The 12,702-nt window shown below is 39.3% G+C and overlaps 2 protein-coding genes across 3 annotated transcripts in view; one reads left to right on the forward strand and one right to left on the reverse strand.

Moving 5' to 3' along the window:
• Positions 1-12,702, forward strand: part of LOC139973677 (uncharacterized) — a 489,233-nt gene that overhangs the window by 401,142 nt on the left and 75,389 nt on the right. The window lies entirely within an intron of this gene.
• LOC139973686 (fibrinogen C domain-containing protein 1-A-like) overlaps positions 1-12,702 on the reverse strand; it is a 175,435-nt gene that overhangs the window by 156,704 nt on the left and 6,029 nt on the right. The gene's annotated exons all lie outside the window — the stretch shown is intronic.

Here is a 12,702-nt window from a genome sequence, read left to right on the forward strand (position 1 = left end):
AAGCAGTGAGTGTGAGTACCGGTAAGCGTAACACAACTTCGTCTTAGGCCAATGACTTGCCTTATTTGAGCCAGTTCTCCAACATCCCCTTACTTAGTAGCGGAGCGTCCATATATACAGTCAGGGGGCGGATGCCCCCCCCCCCCGACGGACTCAAATGGACTGCTGGCGCCCTTTTCAGCTTTTTACTACTTTCTACTTATTCGCGATTATTGACTATTTTATTGCGCTCTCATATACCTATTGATATTTGTCATATTCTGTTGGTGTAATTTTCCGACAAAATGGCGACGACACCTATTTATTCTCCGTTTTCTGCAAATTAGCAAGGCCCGGAAAGGGTCATTTCCTGCAATCTAGGGAGTATCTTTACTCAGAAATTTTCTGCACGCTCCGCGCCAACCTGTGGTGGCGCTCCGCTTAGATAGCGCCCCTACAGACCATTCTTGCCCCCCCCGACCAATACCCCTAGCTCCGCCACAGCCCTTACTACACTCAAAAACGTCTTTGCGAGTACACTACGAGTAATAGCTACTCTCCATGTGCAATTTGGGTCGATATCGACTCAAATAATCATTGAATTTATAAAAAAATAGTACTCAGCCATCTTACATCCTACAACATTCATTTAGGTATTGAAATGTAGCTAAGACCATACGTTTGTGTATAAAACAAATGAAAAGGGGGGTCACTGTGATTTTTTTTAGTGGGTGGGGCTCAAAGGTCAATCTGAAAATGACGTAATTTGGCTAAAAATCGATGTTCGCTTCATAAAAATCGTGACAGAAAATAAGAGTTGAACAAACCCCCCCATTATATTTGGTATAAACCCTAACATGTTTTGAACATATTCTGAGCATTTCAGGAATATATCTATAGAGACTTCTGAGAAAAATGCAAATGACCTTGAAATTTCCTTTAATTTGACACCAAAATCGTCCAAATCTGTTCATTTTTGATAAAATTCTCATTCCCGAACGCTTCAACCTACGTACGTGGTTTTTTTTCTTATTTTAGATATTTAGGCCACTGCAACATTTGTAATTGATAGTTATGGCATAGCGCCGTCGCATTCCTTTGTAAAGTCGATAGCAACCGCCGTTCTTGCGCAATATTGTTTTGATTATTTAGTGTACAGTCTCAATGGACTTATTAGGTACGGGTACACTTTCAAATAGGCCGTGGCCCAAATTTACGGCCCAATAGGCCCTAAAGATGTGGGACGATTGGTCAGATACCATGATGAGGTCCAGGACCTTCTGGTCGAACCAGTTTATCAAGGTTCGGTCCTTTTGAGGACCCAGAAATCGTAAGTCAATAGCGTTGTTTACAAAAAAGGCTAGGCTAGGCCTAACGTTATGCCAACGTTAGGCTGTAATTTTCGAAAGTAAACATCATTTGTACTAAATGAAATCAGTCATAACTCTGTCAATCCTCAACAGATTTCAGAAAATAAGGTATCATCTGAAAGAGCAACCCCAGAAGAACCTTTATCATACAATTTGGAGTCAATTTTGAAGTCATTAGTGATTTGATTGTATTTTGGTGTTTTCCAATTAAAACTAATTTGCATATTAAAATTTGCATATAATTTGCAATTTTTATAAAATTATCAATTCCAAATTTTGTTCTCTATTGATCTAAATCAACTTCCTAATAGAGAAGTTGTCCCTAACCTTTATAAACCCCCTAACAAGATAAGTGCCCCAAATCCTAATTGTGTGCCCAACCCCCTATGCAAAGAAGGGTTAAAACACCATCGAATATAAAAATTACAATGTTTTTACAGACTTTCACGTGCAATCTCAGAAATTGCAGGCTTTTGACCCATATTTAAGGGCTAGGTATTCGCAGCATAAAACACTCGGGAAGTGCCGTTTCCGGCCATATGGGGGTTTGAAAAAAACCCAAAATTTTCTTGTACGCTCCGCGCCAACCGATGGTGGCGCTCCGCTTAGATAGTCTCCAGAGCCTTATATAGACCTAGCTTCATGATTCTGTGCACCATGTCAGTACCAGTCACATGTCCAAGTATCAACTTCATCAGCCATTGCTAGCTCAAGTTACAGTTAATCCCAATTTTGACCAATCACAGGCTTTGTTTGGTTACCATGGCAACAATGGAAGAATGTACATTATTCCGCAACTGTGCAATATGTGTTACAATATGATATATAACCAGTCATAATACAATTTTACCGTACCAGAATATCAACTGTTGAATTTGGACTTCCAAATGTGCCAACCTCATCCCCTTGAACTTGAGCGCAGCCAATCCCTCCCCCCCCCCTCCCGTTCGACACTCGACGCCCTACTTACACAGCCTCGGCGCCCAAAAGCACCACAACTTTATCAGGCCAAAAATAAAACCCAGAATCCCGCTCACACTTCTACAATGCCATCGAAAAATTCCCCTATCCACCTGAACGCCCATTCCCACACATACTGTATGTTGCCCATTTGGCCCCAAAATGGCGCCCAAATTTCAGTTGTCGCAACTCTCTCTATATAAGGCTCTGATAGTCTCCACACATTAGCCCCCAACCCAATAATTTTTACGTTCCGCCGCGCCTGCTACAAACGTAAAAGTTAACTAAATTAATATCCTGGTACATGACATGGTTCAGACCGTAATTATGGATTTCCCGAGCAGAAAAGACTGGGTCAGAATAAACTGCTTTAAGTTGGAAAATGAGTGACCATTATTTACTAAAATATTTAGTGAAAATGCAGATTACCAGTGTAAGTTTTTATCTCAAGTAATCTGCCGTGTCAGTCTTAACTAAATATGTATAAAGTTTTAATATTACATTTTCGTTTACTGTATATAAGCCAAATATGCAGCTGAAATATAGACAGTGGTGATGATATATGGTGTCTGCTATGTTGTTTGTACTCCTGAGTCCTTAATTTTTCTTGTAATGTGAATTTGTGATATTTCTAGTAACGATGATCAAGTAGGTCTCAGGAAAGAGTAATCCACAGCACAAAGAAATGTAGACATATATGTCCTTGATGCGTCGAGGTATTGGCTGCTATTTGTAACCGAATAATTGGGACAACTATCTTCTTTGGAAATTTAGACAACAAGCGGGGGGGGGGGGGAGGGGGAGACACCATTAAGTAACTACGGTCATGTGTTTTCTTTCTTTCTTTTTTTGTTTGTTTTCTTTTTCCTTTTCTTTACAGGGAGTCCTCTACTTTGTTAAGCCATCTGAAGGTTTTTTAGAGGACTTCCTATCACACTGTATATATTCACGTGATGAAACAAAATAAATAAATCAATGTGTGTATGTACTAACGACTATGAAATAGTATTTAAATGTTTGTTTGCTACCTCACCCCCCCCGGCCACCTCATCCCAAATCCCCCCCTCCCTTCGCCCTCCATCCCATCAAATTCTGTTATCCCTCTAATTGAGGAAGTTGGTCGCCAGTGTAGTCACCACCATGAACCAATTTAGCTAAGGCATTTTCGTGAAGTTACAAAATCTGTAGGAATATTGTGTCAGTGTGCCTGGCATATTTGAAGTGACCAATTTGGGGAGTTCCTGATTAGCATTGGGCAGTTTGTTTCTGGACAGGTATGGTCCATATGTGAGTCACTGAAAGACCATGTGTTTAGAAAATCATTACTTGAGATAGAAATACACTATAGAGAGCTTCCCATAGCTTCATTTTGCCCTTAAGACAGCCTGCATCAATAAAGAACCCTTTTCCGAGGGGTTCACATTGATTTTATTCTTTTTTTTTCTGTCTTCAAAGATTTGTTTACATTCAAAAACCAGACGTTTTGACCTTTTTTTCAAAAAAAAATGTGAGAACAGTGAAAACCTTGAAGTCTATCCGATACAACTAGCTAAGACATACAAGGAATCAAGTCAGGAGCCTTCACAGGCATATGTAGAGAGATGGCTCTTTATTTGGGGAAAACATGTCAAAAATGACGTTTTTCGGTCTAAGTTAGGGCCAAAACACGGTCAAATTTCCGATAATATTTCTCCAGAATGCCTCACCCTACAGAGTAGATTTTTAGCTCTCCAGAAGCGCCACACTAAAGCGCTATGCTACATAGAATTAGCAATAGCGCCTCCACTTTTTGAGTAATCCTTAGCAATTCAACTCGAGCATTTTTATGGAATCGAATTTCGGTCAACCACAGTTGAAACGCTTCGTGTAGAGACCGGTGTGAAGTTAGATACTTATTCCCCGTTCCTCGTTCGATATTCGCGAATGAGTAACTGAGCTGCCTATTCGGTTACGTATTCGACAATTGTATCGACGTAACACCTGTGGCAAGACAAAAGCTTTCTTGCAAGATGTTCAACATTTGGTCGTGGAAAGAGGTTTATCTATGGCCCATGGGTCATATGAACTCCGATGACTATGTAGAAGGGTACCATAATGCATCTTGCCCGGTCCAAATAGTTCTTGGCCAACTAAAATGACCAGTACTTCATCAGTTCTTAAATTAATGTAAAAAAATTACTTTAGGCCCTAATCAAGACTAGCACGCCTTGGACCACCTTACCAATGGGTCATATGAATTCTTGACACATTGTAGAAGGATACCATAATGCGTCTTGCCCGGTCCAAAGAGTGCTTGACCAATTAAAATGACCATTAAATCAACATTTTTTTTAAATAAATGTAACGGGAACTGAAATAAAAACATTTGGGCCCTAATCAAGACCAGCACGCCTTGGACCGCCCAACCAATGGGTCGTAGGAAGTCTAAGGACCTTGTAGAAGGGTAACATAATGCGTCTTGCCCGGTCCAAAGAGTGCTTGACCAATTTAAATGACCACTAATTCATTACTTTTTTAATGAGTGTAACGGGACCACAGAAAAGCTTTGGGCCCTAATCCATGCAGCACGCCTTGGATCACCAAACCGATGGTTAACATGAACTCTAAGGACATTGCATAAGAGTACCATAATGCGTCTTGCCCGGTCCAAAGAGTGCTTGACCAATTTAAATGACCACTAAATCATTACTTCTTCCGATGAATGTAACGGGACCACGAAAAAGCTTTGGGCCCTAATCCATGCAGCACGCCTTGGACCACCTAACCAATGGGTAACATTAACTCTAAGGACATTGTAGAAGAGTACCATAATGCGTCTTGCCCGGTCCAAAGAGTGCTTGACCAATTTAAATGACCACTAAATCATTATTTTACTTCTTCCGATGAATGTAACGGGACCACGAAAAAGCTTTGGGCTCTAATCCATGCAGCACGCCTTGGACCACTTAACCAATGGGTAACATTAACTCTAAGGACATTGTAGAAGAGTATCATAATGCGTCTTGCCCGGTCCAAAGCGTGCTTGACCAATTTAAATGACCACTAAATCATTACTACATCATCGAGTGTAACGGGACCACGAAAAAACTTTGGGCCCTCATCCAAGCAGCACGCCTTGGATCACCAAACCGATGGTCAACATGAGCTCTAAGGACATTGTAGAAGAGTACCATAATGCGTCTTGCCCGGTCCAAAGTGTGCTTGACCAATTAAACTGACCATTAAATCATTACTTCTTAAATGAGTGTAACGGGACCACGAAAAAGCTTTGGGCCCTAATCCATGCAGCACGCCTTGGATCACCAAACCGATGGTTAACATGAACTCTAAGGACATTGCATAAGAGTACCATAATGCGTCTTGCCCGGTCCAAAGAGTGCTTGACCAATTTAAATGACCACTAAATCATTACTTCTCCCGATGAGTGTAAAGGGACCACGAAAAAGCTTTGGGCCCGATTGATACCGATGTACGAGCTGACTTCCTACCGTCATTTAACGTCCATGGAATTACCTTTTAAAGGCTGAGAGTTCATATTAATCATAGCGTGATTGCTCCCTTGCGTCGAACCATTAAAATTGATAGATAACTGAAATAATCTGCAGCATGTTGACAGTTTAACTGCTTTTTCGCATTTGTATTCCCAAATGAATGAAATATCGGATTATCTTTCCTTCTACGAATGTCTCTGACCCACGTTATAGGAGAGTTAAAGTGATATTGTTCAATGTTTGAACGTTACTGCATGTACCATTAATGCATGGTACTTGGTAGGCCTATATAGGGGATGGATTATTTCTTTGATTGTTTGTCCGGCTGTAAGCTTCATAAGCTTCATAGGGCTATCATGACAGTGCATGCCTGCTACAAGCCTGCTACAGCCTTGCTACGGCCTTTGCTACAGCCCTAGAAAGATGCTGTCGCTTTATGCCATCGTGTTCAAATAGCTGCCACATTGCAATTTTTCCCTTTTGATTAGGCTGAAATTTCGTAAGTCATTTGAGCAAGTTAGAGTCTTATATGCTAACATATCGATGAATTCGGAAGTCATTTAGAGGCTTTCTTAAAGGCTTTCTTAAATTGTAAAACTTTCCGACAGAATTTGGCCATGTATATAGACATGCTGCCATTAATTAGAATGCACTTAAAACGAGTTCTCTCTTTTTCATTCCTTGAGGGTCCAAAGTGCAATTTGTAATTCTACCGGTTGACACCAAACGCACGATACATAACATATGAGATGGACACTCATTTAAGAAGTGATGATGTAGTGGTCATTTAAATTGGTCAAGCACTCTTTGGACCGGGCAAGACGCATTATGGTACTCTTCTACACTTTCTTAAAAAATCATATGACCCATCGGTTAGGTGGTCCAAGGCGTTCTGGTCTTGATTAGGGCCCAAATGCTTTTTATTCGTGATCCTGTTACATTAATTTAAGAAAGGATGATTCAATGGTCAGTTTAATTGGTCAAGCACTCTTTGGACTGGGCAAGACGCATTATGGTACTCTTCTACAATGTCCTTAGAGTTAATGTTACCCATTGGATAGGTGGTCCAAGGCGTGCTGCGTGGATTAGGGCCCAAAGCTTTTTCGTGGTCCCGTTACACTCATTTAAGAAGTAATGATTTAATGGTCAGTTTAATTGGTCAAGCACTCTTTGGACCGGGCAAGACGCATTATGGTACTCTTCTACAATGTCCTTAGAGTTCATGTTGACCATCGGTTTGGTGATCCAAGGCGTGCTGCTTTGATTAGGGCCCAACGTTTTTTCGTGGTCCCGTTACACTCGATGATGTAGTAATGATTTAGTGGTCATTTAAATTGGTCAAGCACTCTTTGGACTGGGCAAGACGCATTATGGTACTCTTCTACAATGTCCTTAGAGTTAATTTTACCCATTGGATAGGTGGTCCAAGGCGTGCTGCGTGGATTAGGGCCCAAAGCTTTTCGTAGTCCCGTTACACTCATTAAAGAAGTAATGATTTAGTGGTCATTTAATTGGTCAAGCACGCTTTGGATCGGGCAAGACGCATTATGGTACTCTTCTACAATGTCTTTAGAGTACATGTTACCGATTAATTAGGTGGTCCAAGGCGTGCTGCATGGATTAGGGCCCAAAGTTTTTTCGTGGTCCCTTTACACTCATTGAAGAAGTAATGATTTAGTGGTCATTTAAATTGATCAAGCACTCTTTGGACAGGGCAAGACGCATTATGTTACCCTTCTACAATGTCCTTAGAGTACATGTTACCGATTGGTTAGGTGGTCCAAAGCGTGCTGCATGGATTAGGGCCCAAAGTTTTTTCGTTGTCCCGTTACACTCATTAAAGAAGTAATGATTTAGTGGTCATTTAAATTGGTCAAGCACTCTTTGGACCGGGCAAGACGCATTATGGTACTCTTCTACAATGTCCTTAGAGTTAATTTTACCCATTGGATAGGTGGTCCAAGGCGTGCTGCGTGGATTAGGGCCCAAAGCTTTTTCGTGGTCCCGTTACACTCATTTAAGAAGTAATGATTTAATGGTCAGTTTAATTGGTCAAGCACTCTTTGGACTGGGCAAGACGCATTATGGTACTCTTCTACAATGTCCTTAGAGTTCATGTTGACCATCGGTTTGGTGATCCAAGGCGTGCTGCTTTGATTAGGGCCCAACGTTTTTTCGTGGTCCCGTTACACTCGATGATGTAGTAATGATTTAGTGGTCATTTAAATTGGTCAAGCGCTCTTTGGACCGGGCAAGACGCATTATGGTACTCTTCTACAATGTCCTTAGAGTTAATTTTACCCATTGGATAGGTGGTCCAAGGCGTGCTGCGTGGATTAGGGCCCAAAGCTTTTCGTGGTCCCGTTACACTCATTAAAGAAGTAATGATTTAGTGGTCATTTAATTGGTCAAGCACGCTTTGGATCGGGCAAGACGCATTATGGTACTCTTCTACAATGTCTTTAGAGTACATGTTACCGATTAATTAGGTGGTCCAAGGCGTGCTGCATGGATTAGGGCCCAAAGTTTTTTCGTGGTCCCTTTACACTCATTGAAGAAGTAATGATTTAGTGGTCATTTAAATTGGTCAAGCACTCTTTGGACAGGGCAAGACGCATTATGTTACCCTTCTACAATGTCCTTAGAGTACATGTTACCGATTGGTTAGGTGGTCCAAAGCGTGCTGCATGGATTAGGGCCCAAAGTTTTTTCGTTGTCCCGTTACACTCATTAAAGAAGTAATGATTTAGTGGTCATTTAAATTGGTCAAGCACTCTTTGGACCGGGCAAGACGCATTATGGTACTCTTCTACAATGTCCTTAGAGTTCATGTTGACCATCGGTTTGGTGATCCAAGGCGTGCTGCTTGGATTAGGGCCCAAAGTTTTTTCGTGGTCCCGTTACACTCGATGATGTAGTAATGATTTAGTGGACATTTAAATTGGTCAAGCACTCTTTGGACCGGGCAAGACGCATTATGTTACCCTTCTACAATGTCCTTTAAGTACATGTTACCGATTGGTTAAGTGGTCCAAAGCGTTCTGCATGGATTAGGGCCCACATTTTTTTCGTGGTCCCGTTACACCCATTAAAGAAGTAATGATTTAGTGGTCATTTAAATTGGTCAAGCACTCTTTGGACAGGGCAAGACGCATTATGGTACTCTTATGCAATGTCCTTAGAGTTAATGTTAACCATCGGTTTGGTGATCCAAGGCATGCTGCATGGATTAGGGCCCAAAGCTTTTTTGTGGTCCCGTTACACTCATTAAAAAAGTAATGAATTAGTGGTCATTTAAATTGGTCAAGCACTCTTTGGACCGTGCAAGACGCATTATGGTACCCTTCTACAAGGTCCTTAGACTTCCTATGACCCATTGGTTGGGCGGTCCAAGGCGTGCTAGTCTTGATTAGGGCCTAAAGTAATTTTTTTACATTAATTTAAGAACTGATGAAGTACTGGTCATTTTAGTTGGTCAAGAACTATTTGGACCGGGCAAGATGCATTATGGTACCCTTCTACATAGTCATTGGAGTTCATATGACCCATGGGCCATAGATAAACCTCTTTTCACGACCAAATGTTGAACATCTTGTAAGAAAGCTTTTGTCTTGCCACAGGTGTTACGTCCATACAATTGTCGAATACGTAACCGAATAGGCAGCTCAGTTACTCATTCGCGAATATCGAACGAGGAACGGGGAATAAGTATCTAACTTCACACTGGTTGCCGTGACATAGGTAACAATTTTTAATCCAAGTTGTAAGTTTGGAATAATAGATGCCCTTCGTGTACTAATATAATTATTTAATATTCCTTAGGAACGACCGTGTCGAACGCCATTTTAACATTTATACAATAATTCGAGATATCTACAATTAAATTGTAGATATCTGCAATTAATTTCAAATATCTCGAATTAAATTGAAGAAATCTCTAATCATTCCAGATATCTCCATTTCAACATGAGATATCAGAAATGCATGTATTTTCGATATCTTGAATTTTATTTAAGATATCTCATATTGATTTTAAGATATTAAGACTAATAAAAGATATTAAAATGGAACATTATTTAAAATTTCTCGAATTGAATTCGAGATATCAGAAATTGAATTCAAGATATCAAAAATTGAATTAGAGATATATATAAAAAAAAAAAAATCGAATTTGAGATATCCAAAATAGAATTCAATATATCAAGTATTCAATTAGAGATATTGTTAATGAAGTCTGCAAGTAAGGAGAAGAAAACTGCTTATGTCCTAGGAATAGGTTAAGGGGATTACAAAGCTGGGATTACTTAGACATGTAAAGACTTGCTAATAGGGTTAAAGGATAGAACTAGAGATGAGGAGAGAAAAGTAGGGAAGGGTTTACAAATTACAACAGTTGGGCTGTGGCTTTTGTGAGGTGAAGAGTTAAGGTAATAACAAGAGACAAGGAAAGGGAGAAGCCTAGGTTGTGTGAGACGATAGTGGTGATAGTGTTGGAAGGTAGCAGAGTTTGTTGATGAAGGCTTGATGTTTTGTGATTGTGAAAGGAAGCAGTGGCATTTTGTAGAGTTTGATAATAAAAGAAGAAAAGCATCGAATAACATTGTCCTGAATTTATTACCCCAAACTACGCAACATGGTGGCAACGGTTTAAAAGAAGAAATGTCTCGGTGTTTGCCCACTACCATTGTATTAAATCCACAACCAGCTAAAAGTCAATGAGATTCAAAGGATATAACTTTAGCTAATGTGTTAGTCATGCAGACGATTTGTTAATTTAACAGAAAATAGGTAACAACACATGAAACTTGGGCGAAACGGATGGATGGTAATCGTTTCAGAAAATATCTGAAGAAGCAAGATCCCGAAGGTATGTAACGACATCATACAACCGCATAGTGGTGGAGCTGATTGTACGGTGTAGATCATTCAACGCCCAATTATGGAAGCAGAGTTGTCCATTTAAAAAACACGCTGTTACATAAAAATTCATTAATCAAGGTGGAGGAAGTCATTGTTTGGTGGCAGATAGAAGAAACAAAAATATAGAATACAGACAGCAACCAACTATAACAGCTGAGGCACTTTTATGGATTTTTTTTGAGGAGTTCTTCTCGGACACTTTCTCGCTGAAACTGCGGTGGAGATCGCATATACATTAAGGTTGTAAATCGTTATTTATTTATAATTGCTATTTCATATTCTCCATTTAAGGGTGCATCATGTATAATTTAAGATCAGAGAAAAGTGAAGTGAAAATGAACACGACAGATAAAAGGGAGGACCAAACTTGTCCACCAGGGATACATGAAGGTCTTCCAAAAGAAATGTGGATAAACTACTCACTAGAGATGCGCAAGATAGAAGCACAAATTGAAATAGAAAAATGTAAACAAAATCATGAAATAGAAAACAAAAGTCCGAACAAGACCATGAACTGAACAATGTTAAAGTAGAGGCAGATACAGAAGTAAAACCAAAGCAACTTCAGATAGATAACGAAACTGCCAAAGTTCAAGTGAACCCAACGTATAAGTGGCAAGTGGTGAAAGTGTAAAGTGTAAAGTGGTGAAGGTGCCTCGTCTGCATGAGAATGAAGATGTTGATGTATATCTTAGAGGTTTTGAAATGTTAGCAGAAACAAACAAGTGGGATAAATCACAGTGGGCAATATTTTTGGTTATTTGGTTTTCATACATTATGCTATGATGTGAAAGAAATTTAAAGCAACATGATATGCTAATTTTTCCAATTTGATTTCATTTGATTTGATTTGATTTGATTTGATTTTATTCGGCAAGATACTTTCTTCATCTACATACAAACAAAAATTGCACATAAAGATAAACATTTAAAATACAAGATGGTAATATACTTGAATGCATCAAAAGAAAATAACATGCCAAGAATAACCCTTTAAGCTAAAAGCTTATTTCCAAAGGGTCCTTATAACCATTAAAATACAAAAGATAAGAAATAAACTATTAAAACATCTAAAACATGCATACAAACACTGTAAAAAAGAAAGATATTTACAAGCAAGACATTCATATGATTTAAAAGGTAGGCTTTGGCATCTTTTTTAAAATTGTATTTCAGCAGGATGGATTTTATGTTTTCAGGTAGCCTGTTCCAGTTTTTAATTGCATTGTAATAAAAAGACCCATCACAGTGCGTTTTAACTTTGGGAACTTGAAAATTAAAACTACTACCTCTTGTGTTATGGCTATGAACACTATTTACTCTAATAAAACTCTCCCTCATATAAATACAAATTCCTTGGAAAAGACTGCCTTTCAATTTCTTTTCTTTTTAATTTTGTAGTCAGGAACAGCACGTGTAATTTTAAGATCATTAGTTAGGCGCATTGTACCACTATTAATATACCTGTTTACAAGATAGCTGAATGGACGAACAATAATGTAATTAAACGCTTTAACAACTTTACAATGAATATTATGATTGTCCTTGACCACCATTTTGAAGATCTTTGATATATTCCATGATAACTTCGTCATCATCGGTGGAATACAAAAACACACAATGATCATGTATACACCAGCTCTTCTTAATTTTGGAGCGACTACTTCACCCTTGAAGAGGGAAATAACGTTCATACAAGAAGATACAAATGAATACGTTTTAAGTAGAATTATAATCATTTACTATTAGAACAACAGTCCAAACCACCTGTGAAAGATCCTGATGAAATGAAGTTATAGCACTTTGCGTCAATTTACGGTGTAACTTTGTAGACCTATTCCTTAAAGATGTATAAGAAGAGGCGTCAATCATAGGAGGGGGGAGGGGGCACAGGGTGACACAGGGTGACACAGGGTGACCTCTAAATGGTGGGGACAGGTTTGGTAACTGATTCTCGTTGGCGCTGGAGTATCATTCAGACT

Source organism: Apostichopus japonicus, chromosome 9 (assembly GCF_037975245.1).
Source record: "Apostichopus japonicus isolate 1M-3 chromosome 9, ASM3797524v1, whole genome shotgun sequence".
Classification (NCBI taxonomy): Eukaryota; Metazoa; Echinodermata; class Holothuroidea; order Aspidochirotida; family Stichopodidae; genus Apostichopus; species Apostichopus japonicus.